The sequence below is a fragment of the Elaeis guineensis genome, chromosome 15, assembly GCF_000442705.2.
Source record: "Elaeis guineensis isolate ETL-2024a chromosome 15, EG11, whole genome shotgun sequence".
In the NCBI taxonomy this organism is placed as follows: domain Eukaryota; kingdom Viridiplantae; phylum Streptophyta; class Magnoliopsida; order Arecales; family Arecaceae; genus Elaeis; species Elaeis guineensis.
The window spans coordinates 29,455,508-29,461,662 of NC_026007.2; the positions used below are offsets into that span (position 1 = coordinate 29,455,508).

The 6,155-nt window shown below is 32.8% G+C and overlaps 1 non-coding gene across 1 annotated transcript; it reads right to left on the bottom strand.

The window, feature by feature from the left end:
* Window positions 1-4,474: 4,474 nt before the first annotated feature.
* LOC114913700 (small nucleolar RNA R71) lies at window positions 4,475-4,581 on the bottom strand. Its single transcript, XR_003799612.1, has one exon. It is a non-coding gene; the product is annotated as a small nucleolar RNA R71 (small nucleolar RNA).
* Window positions 4,582-6,155: the final 1,574 nt, after the last annotated feature.

Below are 6,155 nucleotides of genomic sequence, written 5' to 3' on the forward strand. Positions count from 1 at the left end.
CTATTGAGGATAAATTCTCAAGTGTGCTAAAGGACTTGTTCAATATTTGAAGTATCTCTTTTGGCTGAGCATCATCAAATTTATAACTAAATTCATCACTCATAGTAGCCATCATTATGCAATGTACTGTCATATAGTCATTGAGCCACTTTTGATAAGTGTGTCTAACCGTCGCATCAACATTGGGAGCTGATACTTCAGGTGTAGGATCCATAATCATATATAAGATCCTCTAAAGCTCGAGAACTATTCTCAGGTTTCGATATCAATTATCAAAATTTGATCCTATAAGCTTATCATTGTCCAATAGTGAGTGGAGCAATAAACTACTAGCCATCATTGAAAGAAAAAATAAAGACCTATTAGTATATGATTAATTAATTCTAAAGATTTGGACTTTAGTCTAAAGATTCTCCTATTATTTTAGATGAATTGATAGCCTCTATCTCTAATTCAAAGAATTACCTTGATTCCTTAGCAGATACTAGAATCCATATTAACTGCATATGGGTCCGACGAAAGCTCGACCAACACATGTGCATCTATGGGTAGGTTCTTAACTAATTATATCTTTAAATAATTTTTAGTAATTGGTTTTACCCTAGGTGCCTTTTCAGTAGGCATAGTCCTCTATTGAAAGTGTCAATTAGGTCCAACTATTAACATAAACATACTTAGTGAATCTAGCTAATGAATGATCAGGCTCGAGGAAAGCTCGTCCAACCTAACCATTCATCAGATAGTATTCCTGAGTCATTATATAATGAATGATAATTCCAATATCCAAATAAACACCAGACGAAAGGTGCCTCCAATGTTTACCTAGATTATTGGACCCATTACCATCCACCTTAATGGGAGGCTATGACTTTGTTATCTCCATAACATTATCATTTTAAAGATTTAATAATTTAAAGAATTTGATTTTAATGATTTGATAAGTAATTGATCGACGAGTCTTAAATCCTCCCACTGACTTCATCAAGTCATGAAAAAGACTATAGACAAGCTGGTCCTAGGCACCTAATTTAGTTGAACTGATTTAATGATTTGAGAATAAGAGAAGAGATTAATCAGTAAGTCATAAATCCTCTCATTGACTTCACCAAGTCATGAAGAGGACTAGAGACAAGCCAGTTTTAAGCACCTAAATCAGTCACACTGACTTACCTTAATGACATAGGTCAACTCGAATCGTTCAGTGACCTAATCAAAATATAATCTACCAAATTGGCTAGATAAGTGAGATCAGTGGGAAGATCTGCCTTGGCTCATCTTAGACACCATCGAAATGATCAAGTAAGCAGACTGTCAATTAAAAATCATCAGTCATATTGTCAAGCAATATTGCTAAACTTACCTTAAACATCAATTGATCGATTGGTTTCGATTCGATCAACCAAAGGACTTGGGCAAAACTATTAAGGCACAATCAGGTCCATTTGGTATGGTCAAAAATATGGACTAGATCAAACTACAACTATTGAGGTTGATCTTAAAAAAATTTCAACCTAATCTAACTCAACTCTTGATTAGATTTAATTAATTTTTTTAATTAGTCCATATTTATTTCTAACCCTAGGTCTAACCCAGTTAGAAGACCTAATTTGTACTAACCCATGGTCCATCATTTTATAAGATGTCTTAACATCTTCAATTCTCAAATCTAGACCTTTTCAACTGATAAGTGATATATTTTTATATTTATTGAAGATATTTTTGATAATTTATGGTGCTAACATCTTCTTAAAAATCTAATTTTATGAATAAATTAGATTTTTTTGTAAAACTAAATAATTTAAAAAAATATATAAAATTAGAGTATATTTATGAAAAATAGATATTAATTTAATTGAGTAATTAAAGTACCAAAATAATAAAAAAATTTTAAAAAATTTAATGCATATTTTTTTTATTTTTCAGGCAAAAATTGGAGCGAAAATCAAGCCAAAATACCCTAAAAAAATATTAAAAATTACCTTTGGTGCATGGTGGACCGACCGCTCGATCCATAAAATCAAGGGTGTAGTCTACAGAAATAGTTTACGGTCCACAGGCATGGTCCATAGCGAAAGAAAATTTTTTTATGCTGATCGACGGTCCAAATCAAATCTAGAGCTTGATCCAATGGCTGTGGTGGTTTCCGACTTCGTTAAGGAGAGATTTGCATGATCCAATGGTCAAAAACCAATCAAAGGCATGATCGGATGGCTGTGGTTGAATCTGACATTGATAAAGATTAAAACTATGATTTTTGCATAGATCTAAGCCATCTGAAGCTGATTCGACAGTCGAAAATAATTGTAAAGAATATTATACGAATTCTAAGGGTTTTAGGACTCCTTTTCCTATCAAAAAAATATGAAAAATTCACCTATAAATAGGAGATCTGAGAATAAGAGTAGAGAGAAAAAAAAATCAAAGAAAAAGCAAAAAAAAATAGAGAAAAAATTAAAGAGCTTTAGGGATCAAATATTGAGAAATTATGGAGCTTGAGATCTTGATGCGTGGCTAAATCCCTTCAATCCAAGAATATGATGAAGCTTGTAAATGATTTTTTTATTTTTTTTATATTTAATTTTTATGCAATAAAATTATACTTTTATTTTTTTTTTTTGAGGTATTGATCCAGCCTACATGATCTATACCCTTTATTGACGTGCCATGATCCCTGGATACAGTACGTACTTTGAAAAGATAGATCGTGGTATGTTAGATTAAATCTTATACTTGTAATTGAATTTAGATAGTTTATACTCTGATAGGATGAGTTGTAATTTACTGATACAGTCCGTATCCCTTAGAGATAAGCTATACTAATATCTTAATCACAAGAATTAATATTACAATATAAAAAAAAAAATCTAATTTTCATGGTGGATTTGAAATTCCTGGGTTATTTCTCTGACTTATTTTCTTCACAAATTAATTTACATTTATAATTAAATTTTTGCTATTTTATTTCTTTTTAATCCTTCTACAATCAATTCTCTTTTATTTTTTTCTTAAAAAAAAAGATAATTATCCTAAATCCTCGTGGAAACGATCCCTACTCATCCTATCTATATAGTTTGAGTTGGTTTTTATTCTTGACCGCCTATGATAACGATCCAATTTTGGTGTCATTGCTGGAGATCTAGGTATGATTATTTTTTCTTTTAAAAAAATTTTTTTAGTCTTATTCTTAGTTTCTTTTTATTTGCTTTCTAATTTGCTTAGTTCCTTAGTCAAACTTATTTTCTTTCAAAAAAAAAAATCTCTACATTGACACCTCATAATCTACTTAGAAAATTAAATACTTAATCATAAAACCTAAAAAGTGAAACAAATTAATTTACTCTTGGTTAACTACGAAATCTAGCTATCTTTTCTTCTTGCATTACATAAGTTCATAAAACATCTTAAGGGTACAAACCCTAAACAAGATAAGGTGAGAATTTCATCACCCTTTCTTGGCCCACAAACTACCATCCTACATATTGTATTGACCTAAACCTTAACTTAAAATCAATTAGATGTTGGCCCCTAAGGGCTCTCGAGCTCAATAGGATAAGGGATCTTAAGAGTTGGACCAAATTAAGGTTAGTCAGTTTGACTGGTGTCTAGGAAAGTGGTTCAGAGACTACATCCTGAAGGAAGGTGGTTGTTCAATTAGTTTCGTTCGCTTATCTAGCCAACTCAATTGGTATCTAAGGAAAGCAACGGAGGGAACCCCACCAACCTTACACTTACCTGGCCAGTTGAGTGGCTAGTTTTTTACTTGGAGTGCTCAAAGTAAATCTTGGCAGTTAGGAGCTGTCTAGATCAAGGGTTATCTTTAGCTAGGATTGTCTGCATAACTTGATTACTAACCTACAACCATTAACCCTAATTAAAACACTCTTCTCTATCGTCTCTAGATTTAGGACTCCTTAAGCTCTCATCTTGAGAATTCTCTTCTTATCTATCTCTCCTTTCTCTTCTCTCTTCTAACCAAAAAAAATAAAAAAAAATAAAAAAATCATTAAAAATCTCATAAGATTGTAATTTGGAAAAGAGAATCTGATCATTTAGTGAGAATTGATTCAAACCCTACTCTAATCCAAGAAAATTCTGAGTCCACAATGAGTGAAGTCAATCAACCTCAAGTTCTAAAAGATCTTTGCTTCCTGTTGGGTTAGCCCAACCATCTTGTATCAGACTTCTCCAAACCAATGCAACAACTTTTGAAATTAATCCTCAAATCATTAACATGCTCCCTAAATTCACTGGTAATGAAGATGCATATATTTTTATTAGAGAATTTGAGGAAGTATGTGACACCATGAGAATACACTAATTATTAGATGATGCTATTAAACTTAGGCTGATTAATTTTGCTCTCAAGGACAATACTAAGAAATGGTTATATAGTCTGCCCAACCACTCGATCATAACTTGGGATAGATTTGTAAAAACTTTCTTGAGAAAACTTTTTCCACATCATAAAATAGCTAAGTTAAGAAATGAAATTAACCAATTTTATCAAATTGGGGGTGAGTCTTTCTGAAAATATTTTGATCGTTTCAAGAACCTTTTAATCCAATGCCCACACCATGGAATTGAGACTTGGAGACTATGCCAAACCTTTTATGAGAGACTAGACCCAAACTCTAGAACCATGCTAGAGACAATGTGTCAGAACCAGTTTATACATAAGGAAGTCAATGAAGCCTGGCAATTCTTAGAGGATCTAGTAGAAAAGTGCCTGCAGTGGAAGCAACTAGGGAACCTACAAGAGGTGCTATGCACCAAGTATCTACATCCCTAGCTACAGAGGCCAAAATAGATACTATACTACGTGGGTTAGAGGTCTTAGAACTCAAGGGACACACCCAAGTGAATCAAGTTTCAACATCTACTTGCAATGGATGTAATGCCACAGACCACATCATAGAAGAATGTCCCTTTTTGATGAACCCAACTGGGAACGAAGTAGCACAGTTTAATGCTGCCTACTACAAATCTACAAATGACCCTTATGTACCAACGTATAACCTAGGATGGAGGAATCACTCTAACTTTTCTTAGTCACAAGGATCAAATCCTAGTAGACCTATCATTAATCAATCCAATCAAAGGCCCACTCAACCATCAAATTATTCACAAGGCTTCAACCATGATCAAAGGCTTAATGCACTAGAAAAAAGGTTAGATATTTTAATAAAAACTACTTCTGATAGCATACAATTTAATGACCAAAAGCATAATTCACTAGAAAAAAGCTTTGAAGTTTTGACAAAAAATATAAATAATTTCATGCAAACCACGAGCCAACTTATAAATTCAAACACCCAAGCCATTGCCCGTCTAGAAATGCAATTAAGTCAGTTGGTGATAAGTAGTGTATTTTTTCATTTATTAAAGATATTTTTGATAATTTATGGTGCTAACATCTTCTTAAAAACCTAATTTCATGAATAAATTAATTTTTTTTAAAAAAATAATTTAAAAAAAAAATATAAAATTAAAGCATATTTATGAAAAATAGATGTTAATTTAATTGAGCAATTTAAGCATCAAAATGATGAGAAATTTTTGAAAAATTTAATACATATTTTCTCTTATTTTTCAGATAAAAATTGGAGCAAAAATCAAGCCAAAATATCCTAAAAAATAAAAAATATTATCTTCGGTGCACGGTGGACCAGCCGGTCGGTCCATAAAAATCAGGACACGGTCCACAGGTGCAGCTCACAGCAGGCGGAAGGTATTTTTTGCGAATGGATGGTCAGGATTCAAACTAAGGCAGATCGAATGGCTGCTGTTCACTGCCGGTTTATAAGGAAAAGTTTTGCACGATCCAACAGCCCAGAAGCGATCCATCAAGCGATCGGACGACTGAGGATGTTTTCAACTTTGAATAGGAGATCTTTTGCACGATCCGATAGCCAGAACTTCATCAAAACCTAGATCGGACGGCTGACATTCGATCCGACTTTGATTCAGATTAAAACATTGATTTTTCAGGTAGATCTGGGTGGTTCAAACTCCATCCGACGGCCAAAAAATTCCTGTGTTTAATACATTTTGTAAGGGTTTTAGGACTCCTTTTCCTACCAAAAAATTATAAAAAATTCATCTATAAATAGGGGGTCCGGGAATAAACTTTGGGAGAAGAAAAAATCAATAGAAAG